Source organism: Leopardus geoffroyi, chromosome D3 (genome assembly GCF_018350155.1).
Source record: "Leopardus geoffroyi isolate Oge1 chromosome D3, O.geoffroyi_Oge1_pat1.0, whole genome shotgun sequence".
Lineage (NCBI taxonomy): Eukaryota > Metazoa > Chordata > Mammalia > Carnivora > Felidae > Leopardus > Leopardus geoffroyi.
The window spans coordinates 14952631-14966885 of NC_059339.1; the positions used below are offsets into that span (position 1 = coordinate 14952631).

Below are 14255 nucleotides of genomic sequence, written 5' to 3' on the forward strand. Positions count from 1 at the left end.
TCAGTCAGTTAAGTGTCTGACTCTTGGTTTCGGCTGAGGTCACGATCTCACAGCTTCGTGGGTTTGAGCCCCATGTTAGGCTCTGCACTGGCAGTGTGGAGCCTGTGTAGGATTCTCTTTCTCTCACCCTCTCTCTCTGCCCCTCTCCCACTTGTGCTGTCTCTGTCTCTCTCACAATAAATAAAAAAACTTAAATTTTTTTTTCATGGGAAAAAGATTAAAATAGACACTTCACCAAGGAAGATATATGGATGGCAACTAAACAAAACAAAAGATGCTTAATATCACTATTCATTAGGGAGATACAAATTAAAACCTGAGGTTCTACTACATGCCTATTAGAATGGCTAACATGAAAAAGAATGGGCATACCAGGTGTTGGCAAGGGTGTCAAATACCTTTTTCACATACTGCTTGAGAGAATGTAAAAATGATAGAGTTTGGAAAAGTTTGGCAGCTTCTTAAAAAGCTAAACCTATATCTACCATATGATGTAGCCATTCCACTCCTTGGTATTTACCCAAGAAAAATGAAAGCATATGACCATACAAAGCCAGGTACACAAATGTTCATGGCAGCTTTATTTTTAATAGCCCCCAAATGCCCATCAACAAAGGAACAGATAAACAATTTGTGGTACATGCAGATAATAGAATGCATCACAGTGAGAAAATGAACTTCTGGCACATGCTACAATGTGAATGAAACTCAATTACATTGAGTGAAAAGAAGACAGACCCCCCACCCCCCGCCAAAAAGGAGTACATACTTTATGATTTCATGTCTATAAAATTCTGGAAAATGCAAACTAATCTAAAGTAACAGAAAGCACATCAGTGGTTTCTTGGGGATAGGGTTGAATGAGAAGATGTAGGATGGAGGGATTAAAAAGGGGTATTAAGAAGCTTTTGGGAATGGTGGATAGATTTACTATCTTCATAGATACATATTTTGGTAAAAGATATTATATTCATTAAATATGTTCAGATTATTGTATGTCACTTATACATGAGTAAGGTTGTTTCAGAATGATTCAATAAACAAAACTGAAAGGCAAATAAAGTAGAAATAATTCTTGCAAAATATATGCTGGTTAAAAGTTATTCTTAATATCAGACAGGTGACTATATAAATTGATGAAAGATATTGAAGATGATGCAAACAAATGGAAAGAGATTCCATATTAATGAAATGGAAGAACCATATTATTAAAATATCCACACTACTCAAAGAAATCTATACATTTAATGCAATCCCTATCAAAATACCAACAACATTTTTCACAGAACTAGAACAAATAATACTAAAATTTGTATGAGACCAAAAAAGACCCCGAATAGCCAAAGCAATCTTGAAGAAGAAGAACAAAGCTGGAATTATCACAATCTCAGATTTCAAGATACACTGCAAAGCTGTAGTAATCAAAACAGAATTGTACTGACACAAAAAAAGACAAGATCAATAAAACAGGAGAAAACACCCAGGAATAAACCCACGCTTACATAGCCAATTAATCTACTACAAAGGAGGCAACATTATACAATGGGAAAAAGACAGTCTCTTCAACAAATGGTGCTGGGAAAACTGGACAGCTACATGCAAAAGAATGAAACTATACCACTTTCTTACACCATACACAGAAATAAAATCAAAATGGATTAAAGACCTAAATGTGAGGCCCCAAACCATTAAACTCCTAGAAGAAAACATACAGGCAATACTTCCTTTGACATTGGCCATAAAAACATTTTTCTAGACAGGTCTTCTCAGGCAAGAGAAAAAAAAAAAAAAAAAAAGCAAAATTAAACTATTGGGACTACACCAAAAAAAAAGCTTTTGCACAGAGAAGGAAACCATCAACAAAATGACAAGGCAGTCTATTGAATGGGTAAAGATATTTGTGAATGATATATCTGATAAGGAGTTAATATCCAAAATATATAAAGAACTTATAGGACTCAACACCCATAAAACTCAAATAGCCCAAGTAAAAAATGAGCAGAGAACCTGAAAAGACATTTTTCCAAAGAAGATATCCAGATGGCCAACAGACACATGAAAAGATGCTCAATATCTCTCATCACCAGGGAAATGCAAATCAAAACCACAATGAAATATCACCTTATACCTGTCAGAATGGCTAAAATCAAAACACAAGAAATAACAAGTATTGGTGAGGATGTGGATAAAAAGAAACACTCATGCACTGTTGGTGGGAATGCAAATTGGGGCAGTCACTGTTGAAAACAGTATAGAGATTCCTCAAGAAACTGAAACAGAATAACTCTATGCTCCAGTAATGTCATTACTGGGTATTTACCCACTGAAGATAAAAAACTAATTCAATAAAATATATGCACGCCTATGTTTATTGAACCATTACCTACAATAGTCAAGATACGGAAGCAACTAAAGTGTCCACAGATGAATGGATAAAGATGTGATGTGTGTACACACACACACACACACACACACACACACACACAGGAATGTTACTCAGCTGTAAAAGTAAGAATGAGATCTTGCCATTCACAACAACATGGATGGACCTAGTGGGTATAATGCAAAATGAAATAAGTCAGAGAAAGAAATTTACCATACAATTTCACTCATATGTGGAATTTAAGAAACAAATGAACAAAGGAAAAAAGAGACAAACGAACAAAACGTTCTTAAATACAAAGAACAAACTGGTGGTTGTTGCTATAGGGGAGATGGGTGAGCGGAGGGGTTAAATAGATAAACACGGGATTAAGAGCACACTTATCTTGATGCCTACTTAGTAATGTATTGAATCATTATATTGTACATACTTGAAACTAATATAACACTGTATGTTAATTATACTTCAATGAAAACATATATATAAGTGAGCACAAACATATATGTACATCCACCCACATAGTCAAAGGACACAGATAGGAAATTTAAAAAATAATTAGTGGCTACTAACGATATGAAATACATATAGTTTCACTAGTAATCAAAGAAGCAAAAACTAAAATAATAAGACAACTAATTTCATCTACTAAACTGACAAAGTAATAGAGAAAAGACATAGTTTTGGGTGAGGGTATAAGGAAACAGTCATTTTTACACATTGCCAGAAGAACAGAATGGGTACATTCTCGGACCAAGTAATATCCTTCTAGGAACTTATATAAGGCAATGTCCTTTTTGTTTTGTTTTAGCAAAAGAGGCAGGATGTAAGCAGGTAGAGGGATTTCCAAGTTTCGATTTCCGTACAGGCTTGTTTTATCTGAAGTGGGTGTAGGGATTTCAGGTCATTTTAAAGTTTCTTCTTTCTGTTTATCTGTATTTTCTAAATTTTCTGCAAAGCCTATTACTTCTGTAATTAGAGTAAAAGTGATATGAAAAATCTTATGTTACTTCAAAGTCTAATCATAAAGCTCTACAACAAAAAAAGCAGTATATATTTCCAGAAGATAATTTGATAATGGGAACCAAGAAAATTTAGGTAAGCATACTTCTTTCAAACAAATATTTCTCCAAATTGTAAGCTATAACTGAGAATGATGAAAATCTGTAAAAAAAAGAATTTGAAAGTAAAAAAATTTTATTCCAATTCAATATTTTTACTTTCCCATTTTTGTTAAAAATATAATAAATATTAACTATAGAAAAACCAGAAGACATAATCTCTTCCCGTTTTATAGAAGAAAGCTGTATCATGGATCTATGGATAATACCTTTTTGTGAATGGCACAAAATATACCGTATTGCTCAGATTCATCTTAGCAGCAAACCCTTTGTCCTCTTTTAAAACTTCAGTCTTTTGCATTTATGATGCACCTATGGAAAAAGAAGAATAAAACACATAATTGTAGAAGCAAAATTAAAGAGGCAACAATTGATCATATGGTAGTTTTAAGTATTTGCAAATGTAATATTATGAAGTTAAAACTTTTATCTTCATCTGTTTGTGATTATAAATGCAAAAGTAAGATTTTTCACATCAAAGGCTTAGGCTACACTTTCACAAGCAATCCCAGGGAAATAAATGTGTCCTTAGATTTCAGAATCTATATTGAGACTTCCATTAGTTTGAGTCCAGGGAAACTCAATAGAGGCTACCAGTAGACAGGACTAATCTGACAGCATGTGGTGATGCTACTGATTGTCAGTAAGGCTTATATTCTAAATTGCTTTTTCAGTAGCCATGATGATTTACATTGACTCATCTATCTTCCCGTTCTTTGGCTCTCCTATAGCTGATCTTCTGCATTTGGGGGGTAATGATAATTCTTTATTTTCTATTAAAAAAGTACATGCCCAGGGGCGCCTGGGTGGCGCAGTCGGTTAAGCGTCCGACTTCAGCCAGGTCACGATCTCGCGGTCCGTGAGTTCGAGCCCCACGTCAGGCTCTGGGCTGATGGCTCGGAGCCTGGAGCCTGTTTCCGATTCTGTGTCTCCCTCTCTCCCTGCCCCTCCCCCGTTCATGCTCTGTCTCTCTCTGTCCCAAAAATAAATAAACGTTGGAAAAAAAAAAAAAAAAGTACATGCCCAATGTAGAAAATCTGGGAAAAATATACTATTATGAAGAAAAGCCCATAATCCTACCCAGGACAAAGTCCATTAACAATTTGGCATACTTTTCTCCATGCTTATGTTTATTTCTTCATGCTCATATTTATTTTATTATATATAGCTGAGATCATTTATACATATAATTCCATAGTCTATCTTTTATTTATTTATTTATTTATTTTTAATGTTTATTTTTGAGAGAGAGACAGACACACAGAGTACAAGCAGGGGAGGGGCAGAGAGAGAGAGGGGGACACAGAATCCGAAGTAGGGTCCAGGCTCTGAGCTGTCAGCACAGAGCTCAATGTGGGGCTCAAACTCACGGAGAATGAGATCATGACTTGAGCCAAAGTTGGATGCGTAACCAACTGAGCCACCCAGGCGCCCCCAACAGTCTACCTCTTTTATCTAATTCTGCATTATAAACATTTTGCCATTTTGTCACTGTTCAGAAAGATCACTTTAATGACTGCTCAGTGTATCTCATTATTCATTCACAACTCTTTCTCCGCAATTGGAAGCCAAGACTGTATTCAACTCTTTGTTGAACTATTAAATATTACTGTGTTTTGAAGATCTTTGAGCGTATTATTCATCTATATTTTAGGGCTTTCTTTGGAATGGGTTCCTAGAACTAGAGCTATTTGGTCAAAGAATGTAACAATTTAAAACATATAACATGTATAATGAAATAATTTTTAGGTAAGCGGACTGGCTTTGGAGATGAAGGCCTTATAGAGGGGAAAAAAATAGGAAAAAAGGTATTGACCTCCATTTTCACATTTTTCCTGTTCAGGATATCCCAATCTCCTCTCATGTCTATATTTACAAACTAAACCTTCTCATTATTTTTATTATTCCCTCTGATTCTATAGCTGTGGAATGTTTTAGGTTAAGTGGTAGGTAAAACTTGCCTGAGTTCTGTATCACATTTTACCTAACCATCAAACCAATCAAACACTGCCATGTCTGCATATCTACCTGCTGATATAGCCTGACTATAGCTTCAATAAGCTAAAATATTCATTAAGATATTAAAAGAACACTAGTTGCAAGATTTCATTCTTTTTAATTTTTTAATTATTTTATTTTTTTGAGACAGATCATGAGCTGGGGGGGGGGGGGGGGGGGGGAGGGGCAGAGAGAGAAGGAGACACAGAATCCGAAGCAGGTTCCAGGCTCCAAGCTGTCAGCACAGAGCCTGATGCGGGGCTCGGGCTCGAACTCACGGACTGTGAGACATGACCTGAGCTGAAGTCAGACGCTTAACCGACTGAGCCACCCAGGCGCCCCACCAGTTGCAAGATTTCTAAGTAAGTAATTTAAAATAAGGCATTTACTAACATCCTCATGTCCTAATTTCAGATGCAGGAGGAACTGTTCACTGGCATTTGGACATGCAATCGACACACATGGTTAGTATTTTTTTTTCCTCTAAATACTCCTTCATTCTTACATAGTTTTCTCAAAATGTGTTCTTTATCTTCAGTTGCATAGCTCTATAAATATAATAAACTCTATGACTTCTAGAAATGAAACTTTCTTGTTGTTTTTTTTTTTCCCCCTGCTGGAAGACTGCATACGCTGTTGAGCCTGAAAACTATACTCAAGTTTGTCCATTACACCTAAGGGATGTTTCTCAGCTTTCTTCCATTTCACAAGCTCCCTTCTTTATAAATATCTCTTGAATTCCATAAAACTGTCTTGTTTTTCCAAATTATTCCTCCTATAGTTTCTCTTCTTTTCTCTGATCTCTAAATGAATGTTCCTCCAAGTATTCGCCCGAAGCTCCTGTGTGTGACTGCAAGCTGCTATCCTAATTTCTGTGCATTCAATGGGTCCCAGTAACTCTATGGCATCAGACTGTGCCGACCTCCTTTCCCAGCCCCATGCCCATATTTTCAAGTATGTTTTTGGTTTCTCCCCTCACATACACTTCAGGTTAACTTTGACCCTTCCCTATTCCCTGTCTCAGTTAATTTATAATTCTGCTTCAAATATTTCTTTTAATCTGTTCTTCACTTTCCATTTCTGTTATCTCTTTCCTCTGCCTCTTCTTGGTGAGATTCTATTCTATCTTTTCTGGAATTCATCTTAAAAACATTATTATCATAATCATCTTCCTGAAGCAAAGTTCAGATAATATCACATCTCTGCTCAAAATCTTTCAATGTCTCCCTACGGCCTACAGTATAAAGAATAGCTTTACCTAACTAAGATTCAAAGCTGGCCTCATTTTGTAGCAATGTGGATGGAACTGGAGAGTGTTATGCTAAGTGAAATAAGTCATACAGAGAAAGACAGATACCATGTTTTCACTCTTATGTGGATACTGAGAAACTTAACAGAAGACCATGGGGGAGGGGAAGGAAAAAAAAAAAAGGTGGAGATGGAGGGAACCAAACCATAAGAGACTCTTAAAAACTGAGAATAAACTGAGGATTGATGGGGGGTGGGAGGGAGGGGAGCATGGGTGATGGGCATTGAGGAGGGCACCTGTTGGGATGAGCACTGGGTGTTGTATGGAAACCAATTTGACAATAAATTCCATATTAATAAAAAAACAAAAACAAAAACAAAAGAAAACAAAACAAAGCTGGCCTCAAACCACTTTTCTAACCAAAATTCTTCAACTCCATAATCAGGAAAAAATGAATTACTATTCAGTTACATTTTCACACCTTTGTCTTTGCTTATGCTATTCCCTCTAACTAGAATATCCAAACTCCAAAACCACTTTCACAGCCCAGCTGAACATCACCCCTGGTATAAGACCTACTATTTTCTCCCTTTGCTTTGGTTTTAAATATATATATATATTATTTATATATAAAAATATATAAATATATATTATATATAATATATATATTTATATTATATATTTATACATATAAATATTTAAATATACACATAATAAGTATATATATATAGTGTGTATATATATATATATATATGGAGTGTGTGTGTATATATATATGTGTGTGTATATATATATATATATATACATATATATATACACATATACTCTAACTGGATGGCAAGTGCTTCTTCAGAGGTGGATACGTGTCTAAATCTGTTTTGATTAATCATTGTATCCCATGACATCTTTTAAAAAAGTGGGTTTTTTTAAAGATATAATTCACATAAAGATATGCAATTCAACCATTTAAAGTGTACAATTCAATGTTGTTGTTGTTTTTTAGCACATTCACAGGTATGTGCAATCATCACCATGGTCAATTTTAGAATACTTTCATCACCACATAAAGAAGTCCCATATCCATTAGCTATTACCCTCCCACCCTTCCATTCCTGAGCAACCACTAGTCTACTTTCAGTCTCTATAGATTTCCCTGTTCTGGACATTTCCTTTGAATCATCTTTTGTGACTGACTTCTTTCACTTGGCATGCTGTTTTGAAGGTTTATCCATGTTGTAGCATGAATCAGTATTTAATTTCTTTTATTGCTGAATAAAACTCCATTATATAAATATACCACATTTTGTTTATCCACTTATAAGCAGATGGACATTTCAGGTTGTTTCTACATTTTGGCTACTATGAATAATGCTGTTATAATCACTTGCGTACAATTTTTTGGGTGGACATACATTTTCATTTGTCCTGATTATATACCTAAGGGTCGAATTGCTGGGCCCTGTGACATCTTTACAGAGCAAGTACTCTACAAAAATCTGCTGATATCTCTTTCCCTTTCCCATCCCAATCTTACTCTAAAAATGGTCTTTAAATTCATCCTTCCCTCCAAACATGAACAAGGACATTTTTCCTTCCAAGAGGATGGCATTTTAAGAATTAACTGAAGATGAAATGCTAGGCATGGAATTACTGTCTCCCTCTTCCTTGACCTCCTGCAACCTCAGGTACTGCATTTATAGTGAGAACTGAGAACTGTGCCAAGAATGCAGTATTTCTGGTCTTAGGCCCTTGGGCCAACAGAACCGTCCAGCTTGCTGAGAGTAGATGATTTCATCAGAGATGCGCAACTGAAATGATTTTCTTCACTCTTTAAGAAATGGAAATCTTTCAACAATGGCAATCAAATAAATTATTTTTCTACAGACACCCTAATTTAATGTAAGTAAGAACACTTGATAGAGAGTAGAAATAGAATTATTTTTCAGAAGTTCCCTTTTCTCAGAAACTTTCAAGAAAGATCATTCTCAGAAGGTCTTAGTTGACTTTCAACATTGTAATCACACTACATGAACAATAAACCTGAAACCAACTAGTTTGAACAACAACAACAACAAAAAACTACAATATTTCAGCATTAGGGAATAAGAATCAGAATGTTTCATATTGGAAAGATTTTGAAGATCAGACCCTTCAACTTTTTTTTTTTTTTTAAACTAAATCTCAGACAAGTGTCAAATCACACCTATGCAGTAGTGTGACCCAGAATTAAAACCCAGGTCTTCTGATTCCCCATTCCAGAAAATTTCCTTCTAAATCAAGCTGCCCAAGGCAGACTTCAAAACACCAAAAAGTTTTCCGATTTTGCTATATAGTGGAGGGTAATTAAACATAAAATTGGACTTCTGTGTTATTATTTCTCCAAAAGACCTCATAACACTTGAGTATGCAGTGGTGGATTTAGTTTTTATATAGACTGAAGTGTAAACAAACTTAGGGATCTATTTAAGAAAACATTTTACAAAACAGGGGTGCACGGATGGCTCAGTCAGTTAAGCATTAGACTCTTGATCTCAGCTCAGGTCTTGATCTCAGGGTTGTGAGTTCAAGCCTCGCATTGGGCTCCACACTGGGCATGAAGCCTGCTTTTGAAAAAAAAAAAAAAAAGAAAAGAAAAGAAAGAAAAAAACATTTTACGAAATTCCCATACAGAAATAGATATTAGGGCCTTAGAAGGGGCTGGTGCATACGAGGGGCTCTGAAACTTAAGCCTCACTGTAAATTAGCCTGTGTAAATTCTTTAAAAAAAAAAAAAAAGTTCATTTATTTGAGAGAGTGCGAGCATATGAGCGGGTGGGGGGTGGGGGGTATGTGGCAGAGAGAGAGGGAGAGAGAATCCCAAGCAGGCTTCATGCTGTCAGCACAGAGCCCAACATGGGGCTCGACCTCACCAGCCATGATATCATAACCTGAGCCAAAACCAAGAGTTGGATGCTTAACTGACTGAGGTGGTTTACAAAGGTGCCACCCAGACACCCCAGCCAGCCTGTGTAAAATCCTATTATTTCATTCATTAGCTTGCTCCCAGAGGGAGACAGAGGCAGGTAAAATCTTCATTTTACAGCAATGAAAAATGAAGTACAATTAGGTGATGGGATGTTTTCAAAGTCAAGACTAGACCAGTTTTCTCCCTTTTTTATACTACAACTATCTTTATAGACTTGAAGAAAATTGTTTTTAAAGAAAGAAACAGAAAACTGTTTTGGTTAGTTGCTGCTACTGTCTGCCACTAATATTTACTTGTTATTCTGAAGTAAGAAACCTTTTTTATGATACTTTTACTTTGAAAATAAAACTAGATGCTAGTTGCTTTTTATGCCATTGTGATCATATATCATAACTGGAAAGGGACTTTAAAGTCATCTAATTTCTACTTAGCAAATAATGCAGAAGTGGCTGGAGTTTATTATCATAACAATGATAAATTTTAGTCTACTCTTGGGTCAAATGATATTAAATATTGTAAAGAAGCCTCTTCCAAGTCACCCTTTAAGAGCTTATGTGTGCTAAAAAGTAATTATATCAATTATTTTGGTTTCTTAATAGATATTATTTTCTCCTTCTGTAAAAAAAGATGTTTAGATTGAGAGAGGAAAGGAGAAGCTCCTTTGGATTTCTTAAATTTATTGAAATTATTGTTCTGATACTTTGATACAAGGCTGGCAACTTGAAATCAAGGATGCATCAATTTGGGGGAAAATGGTACTTAACAGGAGTCAAGACCAGTACAAAAATGGTGCTGATATGTCTCCACAAATCCCAAACTATTCTAAATTTTTTTTTAATGTTTATTTATTTTTGACAGAAAAGAGACAGAATGCGAGTGGGTTAGGGGCAGAGAGAGAGGGAGACACAGAAGCAGAAGCAGGCTCCAGGCTCTGAGCTGTCAGCACAGAGCCCGACGTGGAGCTCGAACCCACGAGCTGTGAGATCATGACCTGAGCCGAAGTCGGACGCTCAACCGACTGAGCCACCCAGGCGCCCCCCAAACTATTCTAAAAGATTTGACTAGGCTTGAAGTTTTCACTTTGCCCTATATCTTAACCATATGTATGGCTTTACATCATTGTAATGCATAATGATAATTTACTCTTTCAAAGAGTTTCTTAAACTTGTTGGATATTCAAGTCCTTTAAAAAAGTTCTTACAGATCTCTAACATCTGCTTAGTTTTAGTCATCCACTTCATTCATTTATTTATTTATTTATTTATTTATTTATTTATTTATTTATTTATTTTTTCAACGTTTATTTATTTTTTTTGGGACAGAGAGAGACAGAGCATGAACGGGGGAGGGGCAGAGAGAGAGGGAGACACAGAATCGGAAACAGGCTCCAGGCTCTGAGCCATCAGCCCAGAGCCCGACGCGGGGCTCGAACTCACGGACCGCGAGATCGTGACCTGGCTGAAGTCGGACGCTTAACCGACTGCGCCACCCAGGCGCCCCTTCATTTATTTATTCATCGATTCATTCATTCAGTGAATATTTATTAAGGACCTAACACATGTCCTGTACTGAACAAGGCTTTAGGTTCTTCTCTCTACTCAGAGAGCTTATACTCTAGTGGAGAGAGACACATGAATATTGATACTTCAAGTACTAATAAATATTATAAAGAAAAAATAAAGCCAAGGTCAGTGGTCAGGGTAGCTCTCTCAGATAACTTAAAAGCTGACGGAGGCCTAAAGGCTAAAGGAAGTGAAGTAAAAGCCGTAAAGATACGTGGCAAAAAGGGCAATCCAGGCAGAGGGCCTAGCAAGACTGCTTGGTGTATTCCAAGAAAAGTCAGGCTGGTGTGGCTAGAACAGAGTGAGCCATGGGGAGTGTGACAGGGGAGGAGACAAGGTCTTCATAACATGATTAAGACTTTGGATTTTATCAAAGGACCACTCTGACTACTGTGTGGAAAACAGATTATATGGGAGCGTGGTTAAAAACGGAGCCCTGGAAAAATCATTACAAAGTCCAAACAAGAAATGGTGGTAGTTGGTACCAAGGTGGAGGAGATGGTGGTGGAGATAGTGAGAAGTGGCTTAATTCTGGAATAACTTCTGGAATAGACAATGGGCTTTGGTGCTTTAGCTGAGTAAGAAAGAGGAGAGAAAGAAAGGAAGAGAGACTTCAAAGTTTGTGGCCTGAGCTACTGAAACTACCCATTTACAAAACTGTAATAAACTTCTTACAGCTTTTGTACAACTTCTAAAACAAGTTTACAAACATTCCACAAATCAAAGTTAACAACACTGATTTAATATAATAGATGTTATTATTTTGTTGATACAGTAGCCCCCCAAACAAATACGGTCTTTTGTTTATTGACCATGTGATGGCTTAATTCTCCCACCACTTGTCTCTACCTGTGCTCCTGGGGAAAATTCATTTACACAGCTTGACTTTACATCATCTGGTCTTCCCAAGTCAAGAATCCAACATCTATGCATTAATTCCATTTCCATACTTTTCTTATTACTCTGAGAGTAGTACCACTTGGCACTGGGGCTATGGCAAACATAAACTCACATCCAGAAATAATAGCAAATCATAGAAGTTTGGCAATAAGGTGGCTATCTACATGCTCCACTATGCATTTTTTAAAGGAGATAATCGTCAAAATGAAAACATAACAAAAAAACCTCACAGAGAATTTTTAGAGCTATTTTCAAGTCTTCCAATTCCCAGGAGTCAATGGATCTACTTGAAATCACTTTACAATGGAGTCATATCTTACCCAAGGTGGTTGAGTTCAAAGGTGGACATTTAAGGCCAAAACTGCATATAGTGCAAATTATCCTTGAAAATGCCAGTATACAGTTGGTCTTTTAACAACTCAGGGGTTAGGGGTTCTGACCCCCCGATGCTGCCAAAAATCTGTGTATAGCTTTTGACTGCCCCCAAACTTAACTATTAATAGCCTACTGTTGAGTAGAAGCTTTACTGATAACAAAACAGTTGATTTTGTATATGTACTATATACTGTATTCTTTTGATAAAGCTAGAGGAAAGAAAATGTTATTAATCATAAGGAAGTGAAAATACACTTATAGTACTCTACTGTTTTGCTTTTTTATTTACGTAGTATGAGAGAGAGAGAGAGAGAGAGAGAGAGAGAGAGAGGACACACGCATGTGAGGGGCAGAGAGAAGGAGAGATAGAACCCCAAGCAGGTTCCGTGTCATCAGCGCAGAGCCTGATGCAGGGCTTGAACTCATGAACCATGACATCATGACCTGAGCCAAGATCAAGAGACAGATGCTCAACCAATCGCACCACCCAGGTGCCCCTCTACTGTTTTTATCTAATTAATTAATTAATTAATTTTTAATTTTTTTAATGTTTTTATTTATTTTTGAAGGAGAGACAGACAGAGCATGAGCGGGGGAGGAGCAGAGAGAGAGGGAGACACAGAATTCGAAGCACGCTCCAGGCTCTAAGCTGTCAGCACAGAGCCCGATGTGGGGTTTGAACCCACAAACTGTGAGATCATGACCTGAGCCGAAGCCGGATGGTCAACCGACTGAGCTACCCAGGCACCCCTCTACTGTTTTTATTTTAAAAATCTGCAGATAAGTGGAGCCATGCAGTTCAAACGTATGTTGTTCAAGGGCCAACTATATATGGTTTTGTTTATAAAATACTTTAAATTAATGCTTGTGCACAGGTAAGTGTGGGAGTCATTGAGCTAGTCTAAAGGAGAACAAGAAAAGTTTATAAAAATAAATCTTTAGAAAAAAATTCTTTGTTTTGAAATTTTAAAAAAATTTTTGATTTTTAATTTACTTCAATTCCAGTATAGTTAACATACAGTGTTATATTAGTTTCAGTATGAAAATAATTCTTAGGAAGTCTAGTGAAGCCTATGGATACCTTCTCAGAACAATGTTTTAAATGAAAAAAAATTAGCCACTTAGAATTACAAAGGAAACCAGTTATATTGAAATAATCTTATCAAAATATTTTAAAAAATTGTGATATAGTAATATGTATGCTTCTTTATTAATTCATTTAGTAGGTTGTCTAATAACTGTAACCATTTCAAAAAGCAATATCAACATAAATAATATTTTGAGATTTCTGTAACTGTAATATGTTTTAAAATACCTACTGGTGGCTGATGACAAAGTCCCAGATATTGTTAATACTTGTGTGGTTTGTTGCTAACATTAATAAATTAGAGGTTAGGGGCGCCTGGGGTGGCTCCGTGTCGGTTAAGCGTCCAACTTCAGCTCAGGTCATGATCTCCGTGGTCCGTGAGTTCAAGCCCCGTGTTGGGATCTGTTGCTGACAGTTCAGAGCCTGGAGCCTGCTTCAGATTCTGTGTATCTCTCTCTGTGCCCCTCTCCCCACTCACACCCTGTCTCTCTCTCTCTCAAAAACAAATAAATGTTAAAAAAAAATTAGAGGTTAGTAAAAACAAAACTGAATGTTTTCTAACACATTCCTCGAACTACAGAAATCTGGGTATTCAAACCATTCTCTCTTCAAAAGAAA

At 36.4% G+C, this 14255-nt stretch overlaps 1 protein-coding gene across 3 annotated transcripts in view; it reads right to left on the reverse strand.

Moving 5' to 3' along the window:
- The window catches only part of TAOK3 (TAO kinase 3), a 179992-nt gene that overhangs the window by 94034 nt on the left and 71703 nt on the right, over positions 1 to 14255 (reverse strand). For all 3 annotated transcript variants that reach the window (XM_045457410.1, XM_045457412.1, XM_045457411.1), the window contains exon 2: positions 3711 to 3813. The gene's annotated coding sequence lies outside the window, so the exon portion shown is untranslated. The remainder of the gene's footprint in view (positions 1 to 3710; positions 3814 to 14255) is intronic.